Genomic DNA, 26699 nt, shown 5'->3' on the forward strand with positions numbered 1-26699 from the left:
TTATATATTTTGGATATTAACCCCTTATCAGGTATCATACTCTTCCATTCCTTAGGTTGTGTCTTTACTCGGTTAATTGTTTGCTTTTACTTTTGCTTTTAAAAAATAAAAAAAAAGAAGCAAACATTTCCTTAAAATCCATAATTTTAAAAGAAAAGTTTTAAATCCATAGTTTTAAAAGAAAAGAATGCCATCCAAACAACATAATCAGAAAAAGACTTTCTAAAGCTTAGATCCTGTTTTTGTAGTATTTTAGAAATGTCTAAACACATGGCCTATGATAAATACTCGCCTCTTTTTGGAACACCAATTACTTCTTTGTAACAGTATACTGATTTCCTTTTAAGGCATAATCTCTTTCCCTTCCAGATAGTATTGGTGAGATGGTAACTCCAGGTTCAAAGATAAACATGGGGAAATTAGGTAGATAAAAATAGAGAACATGCAAAAAAAAAAAAAATAATAAAGAAGCACACGAGGTGAATGAAGAAAAATGTAGCAAATTTATCAGAAAGATTGAAATTGTTTAAAAAAGTTTCAATATTTTCTAAATATGGTGAACATTTCTCCAGTTTAAATAATCATCAGTTATTTAACATCTCTATGTGCTAGGCATTGAATTCATCAATTTATTAATAATATGTCCAATCCCAATTATAATCCCAATAGATAGATGTTATTTTTTCCATTTTCTTTTATCGGTGTGTAGGCTTAAACCCAGAGAACTAAAGTAATTTGCCCAACTTTCAGTAAATAGTTCAGCCAAGACTGAATCTCAAATCCAATGGAAAATAAAATGGTATTTCCAGTATAGGAAGTACAAAACATACAGGTTAAATAAACAAAAGTTCACATATACCTATCAATAAGGAATTCCAAAATTACATCAGTCTGTTAAAAACATCAGCCACTCAAAGCTCTAGAGTTAACTAAGGTATAACATAATTCTGAAATTAGAATGAAAATACTTACATAAAGTTAAATATTTTAAAAAAAATCTTTAAAAAGTACACTCAGACATACTGGAAAAATATTTTCATGGGAAACATTTTAGGATAATACTATCTATTCTGTAAGAAAAGAGACACTTTCCTGAAGAGTTCTTTGCTTTCAGTGCTGTTGCCTAAATTAACTTTCTGTTATGAAACACATCACGCTAGTTTTAACCTAGAGAATAATTTGAACAAAACCAAGTTAACCATTTCCAAAATACTTAAAATACAAAGAGGTGGTTGTGTACCTTTAAGATAATTATTCAGATGTTTATAAGCATTCATCTCTTCATAGTATTTTAGATTTAATTTTGTGAATTTAGCAACAGAGAACACAGTTTAGCACAAAATGAGAAAACCTGTTCAGAAGTGAAGAAATCATCAAAATATTAATAGATTTTATTAAATAGCAGCAGAAAACGATATACTTGGTGTTATTTTCAGCTATATAAATATCTTATTTTTATCCAATAAAAAACATACTAAATTCCTCCATTTCAAATACTGATGATATCAGCAAAGTGTTCACACATCTGGATATCTTTCTGTGTTTACCTAAACTGACCTTTCTGGTATGTTACTGTACTTTCTATCTCAGTACCTTCAGTGTACATTTGCAAAAACTACTTGAACAGTTTACATTTTCCCACACCATGCTACTTCAAATGGTCTTCAAGACTTTCAAATTACTGTCAGACACTGGGCATTTTGTAGGCACATACTTTTGCATTCCTGCTCAAGGGGAAAAAAAGGGAAAAGCCTAGATTCAAATGGTCATAAAGTCTCTTTCACCCTGATAAATACATTTAAAAAGTTGATCTCGGCTGGGCACAGTGGCTCACGCCTGTAATCTCAGCACTTTGGGAGGCCGAAGCGGGCTGATCACCCAAGGTCAGGAGTTGAAGACCAGCCTGGCCAACATGGTGAAACTACATCTCTACTAAAAATACAAAAATTAGCCAGGCGTGGTGGCGGGCACCTATAATCCCAGTTACTCAGGAGGCTGAGGCACGAGAATTGCTTGAACCCAGCAGGCTGAGGTTGCAGTGAGCCAAGATCACGCCATTGCACTCCAATCTTGGTGACAGAGTGAGACTCTGTCTCAAAAAGAAAAAAAAAAAGTTGCTCTCATTCTGATGTGCTAGAGTTGTATAAAATAAGTAAGAGCTTATGGTAACTCACAAGATATTATATAAAAATCTTTATATGTATGTATACCAATGTGCTATGCATAAACACATTTGAATATAGCATGCATATACATGCTATCTATTTAGTATATTTGAATGTATGTATTACACTAGATACATATGCATTTACATTTCCACATTTATTCTGAAAACTTACAGAGAAAATACTTAAACTGTTTTCAAAATACAAATTCTAAAAGAAATGTTCTTTAAAAACTGTAATTAATGGCTGTTATGTCAAACTGTGAACCAAAAGGTCAAACCTTATAATTTACAGTTTGAGAGGTCATAGCTCAAATTATAACTTTAAAAAACTGATTATTTGTAAGTAATTTGACAAATGCATCTAATATAAACTGAATGCATATAAAATATTTTTGAGAGTAAAAAGAATGTATGTCCAAGTGGACAGCTGATGGAGGAAATGGTCTTTTACTGAACAAGGCTGAAGTCCAGCATAATGACTTGGAATGCCTTTGAATGAGCATGCAGGCTGGAAGGCCAAACAGTACACACATCCAAAAGGGAGCATAATGAACAATCTGATCAGAAGACAAAAATACTCCACATACACTTCCAATGAGAAAAAAAAGAAACACACTTCCATCACCTTCTCTTTTTTAATCATTACTATACCCCAATTCACGAATGAACTCTGGGCTATTGATAAATAATCATCAAAAGAAATGATTTTTATAATTTAAAAATACTAGAAATTTCTATAATATTTCAATCTGGGATTTTCAAATGTCTACAGAAATCTTCTATATCATATAAAGTAATCCAGGTTTACAAAACTGTTTACAACTTATCTTGCATGCAAATATTGCCACACCTAGCTTCACCTCAAAGCCACTTGCTCCTTAAAACATAATCTGAAATAGTTTGGCCTCTCCACAATTTTTAATCTACAAGTAATCCACTATTAAGAAGGCAGATCATTGAAGATAATTTTCTCCACTGTAGACTCAGTTCCCTAACCCAAGCTAGAATTGAGAAGATTAGCAAAATAAGTCATTTTTTAACACATCTATGTCTCTAATATTTATTTATGTGCTTATTGTACCTCCCTATTAGACTATAAGCTCCACAAGGATATAGACAAAGTCTCTTTTGTTCAAGTTATCTATAACATCTACAAAGTTTCTGGCACAGAGCTGACATTCCATAAATATTTGCTGGAAAATGGAAAGAAGGGATTGACAGAAGAAAGGAGGGAGGCCTGAAGTTAGCTAATCTCCTCTAGTATTATTTGTGCAATTGTGGAGAGAAAAATCCCTAAAAATGTACAATGTATTTAATCAATGTACCCATCCAACAATTCACTGATACATCTATCCTTGAAACCAAAAAAATTTAAAATGGCTTCCAAAAGTATACAATTATATAATAAAATAAATTAAAACAGATGAAAAATGAAAGGGATACAAAGTATAGCGGGGAACAGGACATTTCTATATGCATACCGGTAAAGTCAGCTAAATCACCGGAAAGAGAAGGAATTTGCTTTTTAATTTCTCCAATTTAACCTTATTATAACTACTATCATAATAGTGTTATAAACACTAAGTAAATATTTACTAGTTCCTTGTCTAACCATTACTATGGCAAATACTCTATAACCAGGTACCTTATATCATGAGCCAGGCAATCTGTTGGATGAGACAAATATTCAGTTACAAGAAAGTGTAATATGTATGTTATAACAGTAAAATTATAGATTTTTGTAGGAGAGAAAAGTAGCATTCTCTGAACCAGCAGAAATGTTTACATGGTAACTGCTGAACTATGATCCCAATACTTCATGTACCAAGAGATTTTTCGGATACATGTAAATATGTATAGTTCTTGATACACAGGGAAATATATGGTCTCAAATGTTACCAGTACAAATGAGACTGGCACATGTAAATCACAATATGATAAGAAAACACATTTGAAAAGCATTTTCTTGTAAGCGAAAGCTTAACTCTGATTCCACTTAGCCTGGTAAGTGTTTCTGTCATTCCGTTGGGCCAACCCACACATACTGGGCTCTTGATAGGTCCTGGGCTCAACCATCTGGCCCTTTGTGTACTTAATTCTTTTTTAATACTGACGAGTGTATTAGTAACACTTCCTTGATCACTGGTAAATATACAGCCACCATACAACTAAGATTTTCCTTAATTCTGAAATTCACTAATTAGTTGTGGGTACGGGTTAGTATTACAAAGGTATGTTGAGTGGTACTACAATGAGTAATCTAATTCCCAAAAAGAAGTGTGTTAATTTACTTCCCACTTCATTAGAGGAATAAAAAACATCTTATCATCACTAAAGGATACAAAAAGAGACTTGGGTATTTTAGGGAATGGTAGACAGAGAGAAAGCATGAATGCAGCATTGAGGCAAGAAACACAAATCACCTATATATCTTGGACAACGTTCATGCTTTTTCTTAATACCTTCTGATTGCTTCATTTATTAGTGTGTTTCATGAAAACATTTTATTCAATTTAAAACAGGTTTCCAAAGAAAGCAAATAAGGTAAATGATTCCTATTTTCAAAAACTTACCATTCTACTGGTACTTAAGACATGCATTAGCCAACTCTGGAAGCTGCATTAATCTTTTCAAGCCAATAAGGTCTCAATCAATTACTTGAGATAGCAGAATAAAATACAGGCTTAAAAGAGATAATGCAGCCAGGCGTGGTGGCTCAAGCCTGTAATCTCAGTGCTTTGGGAGGCCAAGGCGGGCAGATCACAAGGTCAGGAGTTCGAGACCATCCTGGCTAACACGGTGAAACCCTGTCTCTACTAAAAATACAAAAAACTAGCCGGGTGTGGTGGCAGGCACCTGTAGTCCCAGCTACTTGGGAGGCTGAGGCAGGAGAATGGCATGAACCCGGGAGGCGAAGCTTGCAGTGAGCCGAGATCATGCCACCGCACTCCAACCTGAGCGACAGAGCAAGACTCCATCTCAAAAAAACAAAGATAATGCAATTTCCAAAGGTGCTACCAAGTCATTTAGAGAGAATATATGGTACAATTATGAGTATCAAAACTGGGAATTTATATATTTTAAGCCTTCCATAAAATATATTTACTTTTTTTCTTTTGTTGGATGAGAGATATTCTAATGCTGTTTATTTTTCCACAAGATTCAGATTATTCAAAGTGTATCAGCTGATTGTTATGTGTGTTAATTCAAGCATTGAGTTTAAATAATCTTAACTCCCTAAAACTAAAGATTCTGTGTAAGGTTGGGCCAGTTGCCCTCATTCTAGAATCAAACCATGTAAGACCAGACAAAGGTCTCTTAGAGATTTTGGGGGGTCCAGTCTTTCTCCTTTGTCCATAGACATGTTAGGGAAAGGACAATATTTTCTTATAGTACTTACCCCAAATAACTAAAATCTCAACTGAAAATGTATAAAAGTGGGGACCGTAAAATAGGTGTTAATAATTCCTTAATCAAACCTTGTAACTAATGAAAAAACACTAATTTATAGGCAGAAGTAAGCTGATGAAAGGATGAACAGAATAAACAAGGAGGAAAAGACACATTGTTAAATATGTAATTTAGAAACTGTTTAAAAAAAGTGGGACATGTCTTATTTAACTGGTGTATGAGAAGAATGCATGCTTTTACAGCCACATAAATGCAGGTACAGCAAGGAAATAGGAGCTTTGTGTTAACAGTGGAACTTAACCTCCTCTGGGCAGTGATCAGCTAAGATGGAACAGAGACAGTTACAATGCAATGATTAACTAGTGGACAAAGCTATTATTCATGGCAGGTATGTAAGCAATTGGAGCAGCAATGTTGGAGGCCTCTCCTCATCAAGCAGCTTTGCCAGTACAGACTGGATGCCTGGAACCAGGAAAGACACAAAAACAATAAAACCTAGAGCCAGCTAAGGGAGATTCAATGCAGTCCATCTCCAAATTTTAAATATTACTGGAAATCTACACTGAAGAATGTTTTCCCTTGGGATTGGCATACACTGTAGTTATAGAATGTTGACCAACACTTACCTCTATTTATCTTACTATGCAAAGCAATATGCTTAAAATACCTACTTGGAAATTCTCATTATATTACAGAAAAAGGAGATTCTAACATTAATTGGCAAAACTTTTTGTTGATAGGTATGACCATCAGGTCATTACATGAACAGATGGTTAAAGTGAGTCCATTTCATTGACAGTACATATTGTGGGTCTTTTTATTCTGAACAACCAAACAAAACAAACACACAAGAGGTCATTTTGCCCTCCCTCATTTGGTTGGCAGCTTTATCTGTAAAATATGAAAATAAAAAACTAACATGGACTACAATCCTGCATGTACCATTGGTACCTGCATAGCACCATTTCTGCATAAGATTTAATCAAATATTTTATTCATATTCAGAAATCCTGATATTTGTGAAGATGGAAAAACACATGAGATATTTTTAACTTTCAACTTCATGATCTCCAGTAAAAGTAGAAAAATAATCGTATTTCATATTATTTGTTTTTTTGAGCTAGCCAAAAAACTAATATACAAGAAAAAAAGGAAGTTACCACTCTTTATTTGTCTTCAGGTCTTTTAATGTAATCTCAGGAAAAAAATATATTGAACAAAAAAGGAAATTAATTATCATGTTAAAATCTATTTCACTTTGAAAGGCTATATTCTCTCTCCCTCTCAGATAATTTTAAATATAAAAGCTGAAATGTTCATAACCAAATAAATCATCTAGCAGATATCCAATCACCAAATATTAATTTTGCACCATGAGGTTTCTTTAATCTCTCTCTCTCTCATAGACACACACACACACATACACACACACACACATTCACACACACAGGTTGCTAACTTGATTCTTAGTATGGTAACTTAATCTCTATAACCACTCCAAAATATAGTCTACTTTGATTTTGTGAATAAAAATAAATAATCTTATGGGGCAAGGCAGGGATAAAAATTAGAAGTATATTTCTAACTATAAGAGCTAATAATAAAAAGAACAGCAGAAAATTACTAAAAATTATATTGCTAAAATGTATCTGTACATGTGGCTGTGAAAACTTAGGTGCAAAGAGAATTCTAGTTAACTACCTTCAGAAAGAGCTAATGAAACATGAGGTTTAAGAGTACATCTTTAGTACTTCTGTACCTTAAAATATTGCCGAGTATTAATTTTTCATCAAGTTGTCATTTTCTCTGACATTTGGTTTTATTAATCAAGGCATTTATCATTAATTTGTAGAAAATATCGTAATTAAGCCAAATAAAATAAAATCCTTAAAAGGTTAAAATTAGAAAGCAGGTGAATTAGAACTTTGACATTACCCTATTGACATACAGGAGCTTTTTGGAAGTATGAGAATGAAGTTTTTTTCAGTGAGTTTGGTGCCTTGATCTTGGGGTTGGCTGGTTTTTAAAAAATGTTATAAAGATTTGATTTAAAGCTCTCTGACAGTTTTGACATTCAGGTGAAAGTACTGCTGCTGCATTTGGAACAATTTGCATATCCCACTGCTAAACGGAATGTTTGAGGTGTGCACTGGTGTAAAGAAATAAAAAACAAGCTATCACACATGCTTAAGTGTATGTATTCACAGAACTGATGGTTGGATCGCACTACCCCATCCCCCTCCAATGTAATCTGTGATTTACTCTTCTATAATAAATTACCCTACCATGTTAGTCTCTCTGGAAAATCTAACCATGCATGTAAGAAGCAAAGTAATTACAGCCCCCTCTTGTCTAAGAAACCTCCTTCAATCCCTATGAGCTCTTAATACACAATGCAGCCACACGAGTCTATTGTAAACTTCTTGCCTGAAATTCTGGACTTCTGACTATCAGCAGCCACTAAACATCATCTAAACAGTTTCATTGTCCCCAACAAATACAGTTTTATTTCTTATAGTTAGTTGTAAAGCTCTTCCTCAGGAGAAATTGTTACTGACATTTTGACTTAAAGTCATTTGTCTATTTAACGAAAGAACACAGTTTAAAATTTGAGTTCCAAATCAGTAAAAAAAAAAAAAAAAAAAAAAAAAAGGAGGACAGAGGGATATAATACATAATGAAATAGAATGAAGAAGAGTTATAGCAACACTTAATTAGACTGAAATATTCAGAAAGTATAAAATTTATACATCTTTTACTTACAATTTCATATTATTTTTAGGTATACATAGAAAAAGATATTTAATGTGCTTAAGGACAATAAAAGAAAAACAATAAAATAAAAGAAAATTTGAGGTAGCAAATCCAAGACCTTAAATATCATAAGACAATTAAAGAAGTTAAAGCCCATTCAGGAAAATATTATTGGACATTACCTTCAGCCTTCAGAGTTCCAAAGGCAATTCTTGACACTTCTTTTTATTTGTCTGTAAAAAAAAAGAATACTTAAAATTAGAAATCTTCCAAGGAAAACATCTGCATTTCTATAATATCTTTATGACTCACGTAGCTGAATTTGTGTATGCCAACTAACATCTAGTTTTAAAAAGAAAACTGAAAGCTAACACATTCATATGTGTACAAGTACTCAGTAAAACATGGCCCAAATATACACTGCATATACATTTTTGAGAAGGGATAGCATGGTGTCTGCTATAGTATCGTAAGAATTTATCTTAACTCATAAGGATATTTGCATTTTTATTTTCATATTTTCTTTTAATAAAAGCAAATCCCAAATTGCTTTTAACCTATTTACTTGCTCATTCTTATTAACAGAGAGTTTGCCAAGATCCATGATGTATAATGTACCGGTTATCACTGGTGAGTTTAAAAGTATGCAAAGATAAAACACAAGCCCTATTCTCAAAATAGTAGGTAAGGTTAGAGACATTTGCATAAACACAGATAACCCAAAGAAAATAAAAAGAAAATGGGTGGAAAGAAATAAAGATGCAAAGGGTAACACGTTCAGTACAGTTTAGTACCCAAGGCATTGACATTAAAACATGGCTTAATATTTCCTGTCTTAGCAGAAAGGTTAATAGTAGGGTCCTACTCATATTTAGATGCAAGGATGCCAAACAAATGGATGGGTTGCTTTTAAATTTCTTTAGTATAGAATTGAAGCTGGACAGGGAACAGGCAGGTTGAGGTTATTTTAAAGCCAATTTGGTGACTTTGACTATCGAAAGACTAAAAACAGCTCCCCTATTAAAAACTGAATTTGATGTTGTGTTCCCATTAGAAAATGATCTCTCTAAATTTGCTATGACATCTCAATGATGACCTTGATGCCATATTTACTAATAATCTCCACAGAGATTTGGCAATTCAAAGTTTCAAAAGCAGTTGTAATAATGGAAATGCAATACATAAACATATGCTGATTCTATAATCTAGTACATCTACAGTAAAATGTCCATTAGAATTTTTAAAATCTGAGGATTTTAATTGACTATATCATTAATATGCATGCACAATATTTTTGCAAACAACAAACCACACTAGTAAACCAAAACACACCTAAGGTTTGGCTGCACTAATAGACAAATACGTTCCAGAAAAGGAATCTGACAGTCTCGTTATATTTGGGGTACATCAGCATTATTACAGTTATTCTGCATCTGCAAACTAGGAGAGATGCTAAAAGTTAGTAACTGCTAGGAGGAGTGAGACCAGAAGAATTAATGATGAAGACATAGGATGATTAGGAACAGAAAAGAAAAAATGTTCTGATCATAGAGATAAGGTGGAGGACACCTTTGAGAAAATTAATTTGGCCACTACATGATATATTACCAAAGTTATTTTTGTTAATTGATTATCTGTCTCTTCCTCTAGAATGGAAGTAATATAAGGGCAGGCACTTTGTCTTTTTCACTGTAACATCATTTTCTTGAATAGTGACTGCCATATACTAGGAAATCAATGAGTATGTACTCAATGAGTGAATGAACAGCCTAACCAATAAAACAGGCACTAACTCCGTATCTATTCACAGATGAAAAAATCAGGCTTAAAGAAATTACATCACATATACCAAATTAAACTACAAACTCCTACAATGCATTGTTTATTCCTTCATTCAATATTCATTCTAGCAATAGGAGAAACAGGCAATAAGCAAATAAATTGTTAGATTTATAATGTCATATAATCAGTACTATGAATTCAGATAAAACAAGATAATGGCACTGAGAGTTACATGACCTGATATTTTAGTTAGATTTGGACAGGGAAGCTTCTCAAAGGAGGTAAGAATACAAGTAATCTGAATCAAATAAAGAAAACAGTCAAAACAAAAAAATCTGAAGGACTGGCCAGGTGCGGTGGCTCACGCCTGTAATCCGAGCACTTCGGGAAGCCAAGGCGGGTGGATCACCTGAGGTCAGGAGTTCGAGACCAGCCTGCTCGGCATGGCAAAACCACATCTCTACTAAAATACAAAAAATTAGCCAGGCGTGGTGGCGGGTGCCTGTAATCGCAGCTAGTCGGGAGGCTGAGGCAGGAGAATCGCTTGATTCCCAAGAGGTGGAGGTTGCAATGAGCCAAGATTGCACCACTGCACCTCAGCCTGGGTGACAAGAGCAAAACTCCATCTCAAAAAAAAAAAAAAAAAAAGAAGGACCATCTGAATTGTTTTAGGATTCAATAACACGTATTTCCTTGCCTAGTATAATAGCCAGCATATACCAAACAGAGCACTCAATATTTTTTATTATATTGCTAGTATTTTTATAAATTGTGAATTTCCCCACTAGATTACTTTGTCAAAGGCATTTACTGTTATTTCCCTTAAAGTTCCTTAAATAGTGCCTAGCAAGAGCTCAATAAACATTTAGAGAACAAAAATAGAAAGATACAATTTTCAGTTCATTAATTAGAAAATAAACAGACTACACAAATATGAAAAAGTCACCATCTTTCATATGCCTGAGTCAATCTAACTCTGTTAAATCATTTTCACAAAATATTTCATCTTTCCTAAATTAAAACAAAAAAAGGGGGGGGGATGTATAAAATGGCTAGGCCCAAGAAGTCATAGATAACAAAAGAGTAAGAAAGAATCAGAAGAAAATTAAGTTATTAACATGAGGTCACTCTCTTTACCATTTCCATGCTGTCTGACTCCATGAGATTAACACATTTTTCCAGTGCAGGGACATTGCCACACAGATATCTGATTCATTTATGTATTCCTAATGCAGGCACAAGCCTTGTTATATAACAAACATTCAAAAAAATCTTCGTTGTACTGAAATGAACTAAAATGATTTTTAGTAGTTTTGATGCTTTAAAGCTAGCTCAAAACAATAACAACAAACCAGGGGACTGAAAAACTTAAAAAACAAATTTATACAGAGAAAACATCAAGCATTAGGTTTGAGTCCTGTAGCAAAGGGGCAGAGAACAAGGTAGGTTCTTTCCAAAGAGTGAAATATAAGTGACAGTGTGATATTGGCATTGGAAGAAACAGATCAGTAGAAGATGACAGGGGGACTCAGGTATGAGGTAAATATTACAAGTAACATTTCCATGAACAATGTTAAGATAGCTGACTGATTACATGTGGAAAAATAAATTCTGTTCTCTAATTCTTATCAGCACTAAAATATAAATCAGGTCAATAAAACTCAATATAATATATAAAACAATCAAGGACCTCTAAGAAAATACATATGGATAATTTTCTGAACTCCAACATGGGAAGGACTTTTTAAGTACATACACAGTGGTATATAATATAAGCATAAAGATTTATGATTTTTACTACTTAAAATTAAAAATTTTAGCCTGGGCAACATGGTGAAACTCTATCTCCACAAAAAGTACAAAAATTAGTTGGGCATTGTGATGCACAACTGTAGTCCCAGCTACTCAGGAGGCTGAGATGGGAGGATCACCTGAGCCTGGAGAGGTCAAGGCTACAGTGAGCCATGATCCTGCCACTGTACTCTGGTTTGGGCAAGAGAACAAGACCCAGTCTTAAAAAAAAAAAAAATGTGTAAGGCAAAAAATATCTTCAACAAAATTCAAAATTAAGAGGCCAACAAAAAATAAATATTTTTAAAGTGTATAATGTTCATTGGGCTAAGAGTCTTTATAAATAAATAAACATATTATTCTACCTTTTTTTTTTTTTTTTGAGACGGAGTCTTGCTCTGTCGCCCGGGCTGGAGTGCAGTGGCCGGATCTCAGCTCACTGCAAGCTCCGCCTCCCGGGTTCACGCTATTCTCCTGCCTCAGCCTCCGGAGTAGCTGGGACTACAGGCGCCCGCCACCTCGCCCGGCTAGTTTTTTGTATTTTTAGTAGAGACGGGGTTTCACCGTGTTAGCCAGGATGGTCTCGATCTCCTGACCTCGTGATCCGCCCGTCTCGGCCTCCCAAAGTGCTGGGATTACAGGCTTGAGCCACCGCGCCCGGCCTTATTCTACTTTTTAAAATGAGCAAAATACATGAATAGGCAATTCACAATAGAATTGTGGATTCTCTTCTAAACTATGGAATACATTTATAAATATATTTTAACATATATAAAATATATTTTAAACTATATATAAAATAGTAATACTTATTACTATTTATTAATACTGAATAATACTATTAATTCTAAATAATACCTATAAGTAATAAGGTGAAATTAGAAGCTAAAATACATATGTAATAATATTAATCTGCAATAGCAATGAAAGAAAAGCAAATTAAAAACTAAAATATTCCAGCATAGTGAACTGGTTAGATAAATTATATGTAATAAGATATTAAGTGTTCATTAGGCAAGTGAAAAATATATAATACATCATTAAGCTTAGAAAACAGGTTATAAAATGGTAATAATGATAACATACCAATATTTAATAATTTTTCTCTATATAATATAAATACAGACTATACACAACTTTTGGTCATATGCATATACAAGTATAGATCTGTATGTACCAGGTGTGTGTGTGTTTGTGTGTGTGTGTTTGTATGTGTATTAGAAAAAGCATGTATGTGACTGTAAAAAACTTAAACTACATTATTCTTTGAATTTATCTTAAGATTATGACAGATTTTTTTCTTCTTAAAATTTATTTCCAAATTTTCTATAATAAAAACAAATTATTTTTATAAACATTAAAAGCACTAAAAGAAGGCACCTAGTTTATGTTTCAGGAAAGAAAAATTTAATGTTATATTATTAGAATTCTTGAATGTTAAGAAAGACATTTGAAAATGTCTGTCATTTTTGGTGAAACGTTTTTAACTGCATAGATTTTTTAAAAGAAAAAAATGTAAGGAAGGAAAGGAGAAAGGGCAGGTGTTGTGAGGAAGGGAAGAAAGAGAACAACAAAGAAAGAAAAATAAGATTTATAAAGATAACAGCAACAACCCATAATGGTATCTATTAGGTTCCTAGCAACCAAATTTTAACTGGTAATATCTCTAATTAAATTTTCAAAGAAAAGCACAGACTGGAATGTAGAAAACTTAAGTTGGAGGTTACATTTATACTGTAAATATACTTTTACAAGAGAAAATAGATAAAATGTTCATTGATTTCAATGATAGGACTACTGTATAAAGAGAGGCAAAATATGCCATGAGAACATCAGATGCTCCAAATCAGTTTTGGAAGTAGGAGTAGTATAAATTTCAATTAAGTAAAAGTTTAAAGTAAGCAAATTTTAAGTAGCTATAAAATCATGTTCATTCCCATATAAGTAATGCTTTTCAATTCATAGTCCTTAACATGTTATTCAAAACATATGACCCTACAATATATGAACTGTGACTTCTGGTTAGTTGTTTCACTGGACATTATTTTGTATAAGGCCCTCCCAATGAGTACAAAATGAATAGAAACTGTTAAAGACCATTCTCTATCAATAATTATAGCAAACAAGTCTTCATTAAATAGAAATTTAAACATGAGGTTTAGTTGTATTTTATTTTAAAAGGCAAATGAAAGCCAATTGATGATCCTGAAAGATCATAAAGAACCTGTACAGTTCCATTGTCAAGAAGACAAGATACATTCCTTCAAAGACTGGAAAAGCCTTAATTTCAGTTCATCCATAATCATGCATCCTAAGGTGGAGGTATTCATTTTGGATTTGGATATCTTATTAGAGTTTTTAAAACACCAGGGAAATCTGGTAAGTTCTATGGTATATTCTCAAAGAACCCTTCATAAGATTGGTCTGGCTAAACCCCATACTAAAACCATCTGAAATAAAGTCAAATTCCATGGAGCTGGAGCGCGAGAGCAACAACAAAAGACCATTCACTGACTCGGTTATACTTGCTCTTAGGTATTTCAGGTTCCCTTCTAAATAGAGGGGAAAAGTACAGAAAGATTAGGTACTAAATACTGTTTTTAACTCTAAAATACAATCAATTTTTTTCTTTACTTTCTATTTAAAAGTAACCCAAGCCTTTCCTTTTATTATGTGAAGCTTCACTCTGTTTATTTTTATTTCCCAAGAGCAGAATGCCTTAAATAAATTCTAAAAACCAACACACCAACAAATAAATAAATTAAAACTCAATGACTATAAAAAGTACACAATCTAACCTGCTTAATTATTAACAGGTAAATAGAATGCACTTCTAAATTATTTACTTAATCCCCTTCAACTAAAAGCTTTAAAGTTTTTGGGCTTGAAATGTATATCCTTTCTAAGGATCCATAAAACAATTATTTAAAAATCTTCTATTAAGCCATTTTAGTAAAAGCAATTTTAAAATACCAAAGTAAATATGCACTTAAACATTTACATAAGTTCATAAAAAACAGAAGACTTTTTAAAAATTTCACAGGTCAGTAAAATTATTTTTCTTCCAGCTTTCCCTAGTCTTCTGTCAAATATTTTACTCCACCATGAGCAGACATATTCAGTACTAAATTATATTAGATTGATATGGTAATAGTTTTGAAGTAAGCATTTATAGAATACTCTTATTCCTGAGCATACCATAAGAAATGTATAATTATGAAACTATAAAAATATTAATAATTTTGAAACTTCAAGATAAAAAGAATGAAAAAATTCAAAATCATCATTTTCTAGATAAGACTGGACTATTTTCACCAGCATAGCTAATCACTGAAGAATGATTGCTGCTTGATGCAAGTAATCATTGATTATCTGAAATATTGGTTAGTTAAATGTTCCGGTTAGCTAAGGGTTCACCGGGGGGAAAGTGTTTTTGTTTTTAAGTAGTTTTAACAAAACAGTTAAGATGTTCTAGTAGATTTCTCTGCCTTAGTAAATAGGGAATTATAATTTTATCTTTCACTTCAAATGAAAAAATTATGTTGCCTTAGAGGCTGGTTCTTGAACTTTTGGGAAGTCAGAAGGGGCTCTGGGATGATGATTAAAAAAAACAAGAATCTTTTTTCTCTATAAAAGTGCATATGATCACGAAATTTTGTATAAAATTTCCAGGGGTCCAGAGACCCACATAAAAACCCCTTGCCTTCTAATTTTACAGAATTCTAAGTACTTAAACATATGAGATTGCACCCATACAGTAACCCCCAGGACCAAAGGAGAATGTTTGAAGTTCCTTCTGAAGACATGCCTAACAATGAGCTATTCTGTTATGATTTGTATCCTTTCTTCTAAAAGGGGTGTGTGAAAACAATTCTGGATAATTCAGTCTTGGTTAAAGGTTAAATATGTTTCCTTTAAGGACAATTGCATTACAAGGTATTTGAGCTTTGAAGCAAAACAGTGCTGCTTTAAAATCATTCCACATTTTAGAAGTGACAAAAATTTTCTTCCTATATTTTTGTAAAAATAGAAGGCAGAGTCGAAGAGAAAGCTATTTAATTTTCATCTTTACTTCTAAAGATTAACAGATAATAGCAAATATATGAGCAGTCCCCATATTCAGGTTCTGTTCAAAGCGCTTTTATTTGTATTTACTTATTTAAACCTCACAAAAACTCTAGGAGGTAGGTAATATCATTATATCCACTTTATCGATGTGTAAACTAAGGAACAGAGGGAGTAAGTAATTTGCAAAAGGACACCTTTTTACTGAGTGGCAGAACCAGGATTTATGCCCCCGTCAATCTGGCTGCAGAGTTTTGATTGCTACAGACCATGTTCCACTCCTACAGACCATGTTCCATTTCCAGCTACAATCTTTCATGAGTTCTTCAATCTTTCATTAGTTGATAGTTTTTCTTGTGTGTTATTATATTTAACACAAGTCTACCTCTTCACTACCATGCAAGGAACTTTCATAATGGTTTTCCCAGAAAAACTCATTTGGTGAATTGTTCATAAGATGCTGACAAAACTGGCCCCACCTCTGTGCAGCTGGCAGTTTTATACCATAGTAAATTTCCCAGAGTCAATGCCCAAAATTGAAAAAATAAGATACCACCAGTTCAATAAATGTGGAATTATACAATGAAAGCTGACCTCTCATTTCCTTTTTGGAAACAGTTTTCATGGGATAAATACGTGAATGATTATATATTCTAAAGGCAACCAAGACAACAGTATAAATGGGCAATATTATCATAATAACTTCTCAAAGGTAGGATTGTCTGCTATTCCTAATTTGTCTGATGAGAGGTACACCAGTTGATACAATTTTTACTTTCTAGTCCTAAATTATTTCTATGAAATAGCCTGTCAAAGTAAAATGCATACTTAGTGAGGGCCAGCAAGTGGCCAACATTGCAGTATGAATATTTTCTTGAAATATCCTCTTGGCAGATTGTTATCAAAGACAGCAACCAATTTGTAATGCAGGATTTGCTTTTAGTATACCAATCTTTATACATTGAGTAATTCCATGAAGAGCAAAGGCTCTAGATATAAATTCATTCAATTTAATTTTTATTGAATTACTCCCTAAAAATAAATGCAAACAGGCAGGTACCAGTGAGACACAAGTATAAAAGGGCGAAATAAAGCAGAATGTTCAAAGTCCTCAAATATGGTTAAAGAGCAGGTATACAGAAAAGAAGATACAATTCAAGGCAAATGGAAATACAAAGACAAGATAACATAAGGAAGAAGCTTGATAATTAAGGCAGTTGGTTTTTTTTTTTAACATTAGACCTATAAACTTTTATGAAGAAACTCATTTCAATGCAGCCAAGGTAGGCTGGGAATGAGAACCTGGTTAATATAAAAGTATGCCTGGAATAAAATATCATCCTTTGCCTCTATCTATCTCTATAGCATCCTATACACTACAATAGAACAAATACTTGAAAATCATCTAGTTATTTCCTGTAATAGTTCCTAATCATTTACAGTATCAAGTCTTATATACTTGGTTTTCAAATTCCTCCATAACCTGGTTCCATTATATAACCTCACTTCCAAATAATGCAGAAACTATACTGTCTCACCCAATGAGATAAGATTTTAAATAAATATACATTGTTTCAGCAAACAATTATTGGGTCTACAATGTGTCATGCAATGTTCATGTAGCTGAAATATTCTCACATATATATCAGGCTTTTCCTATGCCCTCAACATGTCCTTCATGATGTCCTTCCTGTATAGTTCAGCATGAGGTACTCGTCTCTACTCTGTCAATTTCTGTTAAATTCATAGTGAACCCAAATTAATTTTAACTCGAGAAATGCCAGTTAGAGAAATTAAAGTATGATATATAATTGCACTGAGGAACCAGAAATAGAACCTGAGCAGCATTGTTTCTCAAGGCCGTTCTTGTCTTCATATTTCATGGTCAAAGGTCAACATTGAAAAAGCTGATGAAAGCTAATAGTAAAACTCACAAGTCTGTTACCCAAGCAAAGCACCTGATCAGTATCTGATCCAAGCAAGTCAAAAAAGGAAAGAAGTTTGTGTATAACTTTTGGCTTCAGACTGATATGAAAGGCTTCACCCTTTCGATTAAAGCATAGACTTTTACCTATCTGTGATATAGAATATATTAGCAGCTATAGACTAGGAATTTTTACATTTAAGCCAAAATACAGCCAAGAGAGTTTAAATTTTAAGTATTTTGTTAAACTAAATTAACTGAATTTTCAATTATAGATTTTAAATGCTTACAAATTTTCCACACTTTTGTTATAGACCTCTTGTTATTTTCTAGTTTCAAAAATGTCTCTTTGCATAAACTCACGGTTTTCAGGTTTTTCACAATTGCTTCAATAAGCATTACAGTAATACTTTTTAAAACGAAACTATTTCCTTTGCTATATTACTGCCCACTTGACTTTCTTATCCAAAGCCAGTTTTGCTCTCTGAATTTACTTTTTTCTTTCTTCTCCCCAAAGGTGTATTGATATGGTACATACTCCTTCCATTTCCTGGTGCAATTCGAACATGCCATCCTCCCAATCATAATCCAGTCCATCTACCAACAACCTATTTTTCTTCTGTGAGGCTGGCATTGATGATGGAGATCATGGGGTTTAGGATATCTCTTTTCAGTCATTCAGCCTGGCCCATTCACAGTCCTAATCTTTTTCTTGTTAAAAATCAATTATATATTTTTAAAAGCTTTGTCCTTTTCTCAAATCCTCCCTCCAACAACAGGAGGCAGCTTTCTTTAAATGTCCCTGCTCAGTTACCATTTTCTGTGAACAAGTCTCTGCTCCATCAGGATGCACAAGAACTACCCAGACCCATGTACTGACATTCCAAATAAGCTTCTTTTTGGTCTTAGAGCCAAAGAACCAAGTACTAATTCCCAGTTTCTCCCAAACTTTCACTATCTCAGTGTATTCTCTCTTCTCACTTTTATTCCTATCAAGACACCTATGAATGGCCTTCTCTTTCATTGAACAATGGTTGATTCAAATACAATCAATTCAATAACTCTCATTTTAGATATGAAACATACATTTATGTTTAGAAAATACTAATCAATTGAGTACCTTAGAAAACAAACAAGGAGCTAATTTTATGTCCTGTTCCCAAGCGCACTCTCACACAGACACAAAAACACACACTCATACTTCCCTACACCCAAACTGTTTTCCTAAAATCCAGCCACACTACCTTTTTTGTCTTCCTTCATCAGGCCACACTTGTTTGGGGCTTTTGAACATCCTCTTCTACAAGGCTCTTCTCCCAGATCATTTCATGATGGCTTCCCCTTCTCATCATTCAGTCCTCAACTCAAATGGCACCTTGTTACTGTTCATCCCACCCTATCTGACCCAAGTCACCTTGATCCCACTACCCAGATTTCTTTTCTTCACAGGATATCACTATCTGCAACTATTTGACTTATTTATAAGCTGATTCATTGTCGATTTTCCTACATTAGAGAGGCTATCTGTCTTATTCTCTGCCAAATCACTTGCCCCTAGGTGTCATGCCTGGCAGATAGTAAGCATTGAGAGATCTGAATAACGAATAAATGAATTTACAAAAATCATTGGCCATAAATATTTTTCAAGTGCTTACAATGTGCAAGGTATTTTTTTTTTTTTTCAGTTGAATCTTAGGCTGAAAAATGCTCTGTCCTTCAGCATTAATGGGGCACGGTAAGTCCATTTGAGAGATGGGTCCAAGATCAAGTGGATGATACTTATTTGGAAAAAGTTCTAAACAAAATATATTGCTACCCCATTAGACCTAAAATGTCTTAATACATAAGATTAACAACATTGTCCTTCTCAGCTATTGTTTCCTTCACATTTCCCCACTAAACTTTTGATATGTCATTATGTCCTTTTATGATGTCAAGAACAATTGAAGGGAACTGAATGAAAGTAGTTACCATGACACATATCCAATTTGGGACCTTTACTGCCAAAATAGATGGGTCATTCCTGACGAAACATGGGAATATTCAGGGTGAGACAAAACCCTGAATCTTTACATGTTCACTCCCTCCCACATTCATGCAATGTACAAATATTCAGACTATACCTAGCCTTGACAACAATTCTAATGTCTCTACAGGTGAAAACATTCATTTATTTAAACAAGGACCTTTATCTATAAAGTGCCAAATAATAAATATTTTAGCCTTTGCAGGTCATACAGTTTCTGTCTCAACTACTCAATTCTGCTACTATAGTCTAAAAGCAGTCATAGGCAATAAATACATAAACAAATGACCATGGCTGTACTCCAATAAAACTTTGTTTACAGAAGGGGGTGGGATGCATTTGGCAAACCCTGATCTAACCCATCAGTGAAGGCTCCAAAATTTATATATGCGGAGATTTAGCAAGAAAATTTGATCAGAAAGTGTGTTGGGAGGACTTGTGTTAGAATCTACTTTTCCATAATACACATTTTGCTTTTATATGAAATATATGTGTATGGGGTGGGTTGGAAAAGATTACAGGAAACCTGAACCCCTCAGGTCACTCTTGTCACTGCCACCTAATCCTGCAATCCATTTGAGGGTGTTCTTGGCATTACATTTTGGCCTTCTACAGATTCATCAGCTTTCTCTGCAGACTTTATCCATCAGATTATTTATATCGTAATTTTACAATTATTTTTGAAAAGCTACAACAAACACTTGGTTGAAGTTCAAAATATACATTCCCTTTAACCATGCTAATTCTGCATTCTATTTTAAACATTACTAATTTTGTCAGGCATGATTTGTTTATAATAAACTCATCTTTTTCATCACTCATGATTCCTTTGTCTTCAAGATGTTTACTGATTTCTCTTACAGTGTTTTATGAGAATGTTGTCAGATACCCTGCAGGCCATTTAACATTACATTTACATCTACTGTAACAATTCTTTCTCCCTCACAATCTTTTAGGTCTTCTAAATTTCCCAATTGGAATATACCTTTATCCAAAGTATAATAAACACAATTTTACCTGTTTCTGGTTGATAGCTATTTTCAAAAGGTATTTTAAACACATTATATGTTTTTTAAAATTGTGTTTTAACACTAAAACAGCCACACGATTAAACTAAGATTTAGTAAAGATTCTAAATGATAACACATTGATTTACACAGTCACAAGATACATTACATATTAATTAGTAATGTTATCATTTTCTACTCTCTATCTTATAGTTTCTGTAATAAATTCTACTGTCAATCAGCTTTCATTAAGATATCAGCCCCTCTAATCATGATAACCAATAAATTGTACTCTATGATTCTGACATCCAATTCTGCTTTATCTATTCTGGCTACATAAATCTCTAAAGTCTATAGTGTCAAAATATTTTTGTAGCTTCAACTAGGGTTTGACAAAAATGCTAAAACTATAAAATCTAAATGTAAAGTTTACCAGTAAATTATATCAGCATGTCATACAACCATGATTTTTAAAATAAAATGAAAAAATACAAAAAGTAAGATTTTAGATAACATGATAAAGTCTGCTTCAATTTGATTCAGTATTCAATAAATAAAACCACTTGAGAATCCTAGTAAAAGTAAACCTTGAGATGGTTGAAATATCCATTTTAAATAATGGGAACTTTTAGGTAATTGTCTGTATAAAACAAGAATCAGGCTTTTGAGGTCATAAAATGCTTGACCTTCCCAGGTACAATGAATGCAGAAAGCTTACTACTAAGTTACACAATAGGGGTAAGATTGTTGAATCTATCTGAAAAATAACATTTTCAAAAGCTCCACAAAGTAACTGATTCATTAAAGAAATAATTGGAAAGATTATTTCTCTTTCCTCATATGAAGGAGAAATCACAAAACACTGCAATATTTTCAAAAGAGGATCAAGTGCTCACATTTCACTTGTGAGGTTTCAATAGCTTTATTACCTATGCTCTTGCTATGTGTTCAGCATGCTGAAGAAAAGTATTTCCAAAGTAACATAGGTTTGCTAATCCTTGGTTCCTGATAATATCACATGATAGGACAGGAGCTTTCAAACACAAGCAAGCTGACAGTCACTTGCTCTGTATTCAGAGGGACCAATTTTTCCCTACAGACATGAATACAGAACAAATAATAAAGTGCCAAAAGTTGAGTGTATGTGCAAACCCTTCAACATCACTCAGGTATCAGCAAAATTACCTGTTTAGCTACATGTAAAAGAAGTCAGGTACAATATGTTGAAGAGGAGGGAAGATTGGAATTGAAATAATATATCTGCCTCTGCTAATTAATCTGCATCACTGAAAAGAATTAAACCAACCTTGCCAAAGATAAGTCTTGTCTAGGTACAAACTGTCTTATCAATGCCATCTCACCTACTCCCTGTGGTCTTCTTATCTCTCTTTCTCTCCCAAACTATCTTTTTTTTTGTAATAATCTCTCTCTTCACCTAAACTTCTCAACTTCTCTCTTTCTTTTTTACTCCCTCCACTAGACATACACACACTCTCTCTCTCACACACACACAAATACTCACTGTATGATGCTAACTGCTAACTTAAAGGAGATTTAATTTTACCAATCAGATATGATTATTGATGTGACAGTACAGGAGTAAATATGTCAGCCACTGAAAAATTAGGGCAACATGATCTAAATCAAGGGCTAAATACATTAATCATATACATACTATGCATTACTGTAGAACACTTATTAGGCTACAAGCAATCATAAAGATTAGCATAAATATCCTAAAAAACCTATTAAAAGTCAAAACAGGCAGATTCGGCTGACATAGTTGTATCTCTCTTTCTTTTCATATAAAGAGATATTCAGTATGATTTTGCTAATTAAGAAGTGAAACAAGTTAGAATGAAAGCTATAAAGGGAAATCTCTGGGTGTCAGACAAAAAGAAAGAACTCAAAGCTAGAGCAGGAGGTGGGGCTGAACTCTTGGTGTCCCCCTAGAGCACCGCAGCCACATATATCCATATATTTGTCTGCAGTGTGGGGAAACAGACAAAGCCTGAAGCCAATGAGAGGAGTGGAACAGAAACTGAGACTCACACTTATTAATGGATGTCCCCTCCTGCATCTGTAAGATTTACACTAGAAAAGTCTATAGACTAGCCTAGAGACAAAGTAATAAAGCTAGAAGTCTTCTTAGGGATCTGGGTAATAAATAAATAAATATATAAATAAATAAATAAATAAAAAGACACATAGAAAATGAAACCCAGACACGTGCCATGGATGCCTTAGTAATCAGCACTGCACTAATTGGGAGAGAAAACTGAAAGCCAAAAATTAACACAAAACCAATGAGGTTTTCCATAGACCACTATAGGCACACATCTTGGGTTACACAATAGAAGGAAATACTAAATTACTTTGGAAGGACCCATAGAACTCACAGAGAAAACAACCTTCTTCAGCTGAGAATGAGCTAACCATAGGATCAAAAACTGATACTCTTTTGTTCAATTCAACATCTATCTATTAAATGCGTTTTTAGGCAGATACTATTTTAGACCCTAAAGATACATTAGTGAATAAAACATAATTCCTGTTCTCAGCAAGTTTATATTCTCACGAGGAAGACAATGAATACAGAAATATAAAATATAATGTTCAGTACCAATAAATGCCACAAGAGAAAAGTAGTACAAAAGAAAATAGATGAAGAGATGGAGAAACAGATATGTAGAAAAAATATTTATGGAAACACTCTAAGAAGGTGATATTTGAGCAGAACCCTGAACAAAGTAAAGGAATGAGTCATGAAGCAGAAGATACATCAACAGGAAAGAATAAAATTAGAAAAGACAGAAGGTTTAAACTACATCATTTGGAATTAACTGATGTATAAAAATTTCCCCCATCGAACATTGTACATTCTTTCCAACTAATGTGTAATATTTATAAAATTCAGCCATTATGATCTAAAAAGAGGTGTTAAACAAATACCAAAGAATTGGTATCACAAAATAAGGTATCTGACTGCAATGGAATAAAATAAGAAATTAAGACAAAAAGATAGATTAAAAAGCCCTATATATTTAGAAACTAAAAAAAATTCATAAATATTCCATGAGTCAAAGAAGAAATCATAATTGAAATATTAATTATTTAAAATGAACACAATAAAGGGACTACATATCAAAACCTGTGGGATGCAGCTAAAGTGGTTCTTAGTGGAAAATTTATGGCTTTAAATGCATATATTAGATTTTTAAAATATGTAAAATTAATTAGTTAAGGATCTAATTTAGCAAGTTAAAAAATAATAGCAGAATAAATCCATGTAAAAGGAAAGACAATAATGATTAGAACAAAAATTAATAACATGAAATAAATGTACAATAGAGAGAATCAACAAAACCAAAATTTTGTTCTTTAAGAAGAGGTGTAATACATTAGGCCAAATCCTATTTAGTATTCAACCCATAGTAAAACTTATGCTGATCAAAAAATATTAATCATTAAATATTTAAGAAAGAAATAGAGACACTAATTAGAAACTTTAGGAATGAAGAGAACGTATCTCGAAAAATACAGAAAAGATTTAAAATAACCTGATAATATACTAAACAACTAAACAACTAAATGGCAATCAATTTATAAGTTTGAGTTTACAAACTCAAATGAAATAGGCAGTTTCCTAGAAAAGTGTAACATAAGAAGACTATGTAATTAGAAATAGAAAACCTGAATACATTTATGATCAATAATTGAGAGAAAAAATAATCTCCTGACAAGTTACATCTCACATGGTTTAACAGTTGAATCCTGCCAAGCCTTTAAGGAATGGATAATTGCAGCCTTTTATAAACTATTACAGAAAGAAAAATAAATATCCAAACTTCATTGTCTTCTTACTTTTTTTTCAGAGTACTTAGTGTCTTAGAAATATTTTCACAACAAACAGCTTAAAAGTATGTAACAGATCCATTAATTTAGTCATTAGGTCTAAACAACTCAATAAGTATTTTTGTCCCAGCAATACAGCCCTATAGAAATAATAAACATAAATTTTTAAAAATTATTTTTACTTCATTCTTATATAGCCATCTTTAAGTTTATTATTATTGGGATATGTGTGCCTATCAGGCACTGCACAACTTTTCAAACCTTGAAATCTGATTGGACACTGCAACACTTATTTCCTGTTCTATACTGATTTTCATGCAGTACCTGCTTTCTATGACAGCAACCACCAAAAACCAAGCTTCACAAAGACATGACACCATCAGGATGAATTTACTGAAATCCCATGCTAAAACTGAACTATTCAAGCTAGTGTCTGACCTGGTGTCTGACCTAGTGTCTGACCTGGTGTCTGACAGATGTTGAATATTGCTACGTTTCTCTTAAAAATTTTAAATAGTTCATGGCCCACCTGTGAGTTCACTGTGGCCCTACAGGAGTGCCTTGGAATAGAGATTGCAAACTATGGCATTATGGTGAGAAATGATTTATGTAAATTTTTAAGTACACAAAACTGCACCGAATGTTCATTGATAAGTGTATGCACATGTGCATGCATGAACTGAAAATATAAAAATAGTAAAAATATGAACTAAAAGCATATGCATTAACTTCAGAAGAGTGGTTACCTCTAGGGACAAAAGGTGGAACTGTAAACACGAGGGAACTTCAACTATTTCTGCAGTGATTAATTTCTATAAAAACAAAATTCAAGCAAATATGGCAAATGCTAATTTTTTTAAAATATGGGTGATGGATATTTGGTATTTATTACATTAGTTTTGTTCCTTATTATATTTTTGAAATAGTTCATAAAAGAAAATAAGAAATGACAAGCATCGTGAGTTTTCAAAAGCTTCATATAGGCTGCTACTTTTAGCATGCCATTCTAAATCCCAGGACATCTGGTTACTGTTAAACCTGCTTTTCTAGTTTCCATTTAGAATCATTAAACTATCCATTGAGAGTAGTCTTAACATTTAAAGAAAAAAAATCATATAAAGACCCCTATTTCCTAAGCTTCACCCTAAGTCACAAATGCTGCTTTTATTTAGTAACTTTGAAAACATCTCAGCAGAAATCAGATACAAGTGCTTTCTATTCACTTCTTCAAAATACACTTATTTTCTCATTTCAGTTATTGAAAATAATACCACAGTATTATAGAACATAACATGTATTCATTTAGTGCTATCAAAAACCCCAGAAATCTCTGGTTAATTGCAAGAAATATACTTATTCTCAAATTTAGTATTAATTATTTATTTTGTAGGATACTAACCAAGTCAAAAATGAAACTAAATTGAATTAACTGATGATTATGCCAGATGCACATTAAGTTGGTGTTAGTCATGTATCCCAGTTTCTCACATCCATCTCCCTTTTACCTTCTCCCAACCCCAATTTTTAAAAATAAAATTAATATTATTCATTAGAAGCAGGAAACTATAGAGGGAATGTCAGCAAATGTCAGAAGTTCCATGTATCAATCAAGGATCAAAGAAGTTCCATGATAATAACATGAGTTATAATAATAAATTAAAGAAAATAGCAATTATCCCACCTTACTCTGAACTGGCCAGATCATGGCATGTGTCTTATATTATGAGGACACTGTCTCATCAAAAAGCCTAAAGAGAAAAACATGTAGAGTGGTGAGAAATCTTTTTTTTCTTTTCTTTTTTTAAATTATTATGCTTTAAGTTCTGGGGCACATGTGCAGAATGTGCAGGTTTGTTACATAGGTATACACGTGCCATGGTGGTTTGCTGCACCCATCAACCTGTCATCTACATGAGG

General features: G+C 33.0%; 1 protein-coding gene and 1 pseudogene across 3 annotated transcripts in view; one reads left to right on the forward strand and one right to left on the reverse strand.

Moving 5' to 3' along the window:
- ZBTB20 (zinc finger and BTB domain containing 20) overlaps nucleotides 1-26699 on the reverse strand; it is an 831659-nt gene that overhangs the window by 650406 nt on the left and 154554 nt on the right. For all 3 annotated transcript variants that reach the window (XM_030941361.1, XM_030941349.1, XM_030941352.1), the window contains exon 2: nucleotides 8515-8565. The gene's annotated coding sequence lies outside the window, so the exon portion shown is untranslated. The remainder of the gene's footprint in view (nucleotides 1-8514; nucleotides 8566-26699) is intronic.
- LOC104675125 overlaps nucleotides 1-26699 on the forward strand; it is a 184031-nt pseudogene that overhangs the window by 37824 nt on the left and 119508 nt on the right.

Source organism: Rhinopithecus roxellana, chromosome 1 (assembly GCF_007565055.1).
Source record: "Rhinopithecus roxellana isolate Shanxi Qingling chromosome 1, ASM756505v1, whole genome shotgun sequence".
Classification (NCBI taxonomy): Eukaryota; Metazoa; Chordata; class Mammalia; order Primates; family Cercopithecidae; genus Rhinopithecus; species Rhinopithecus roxellana.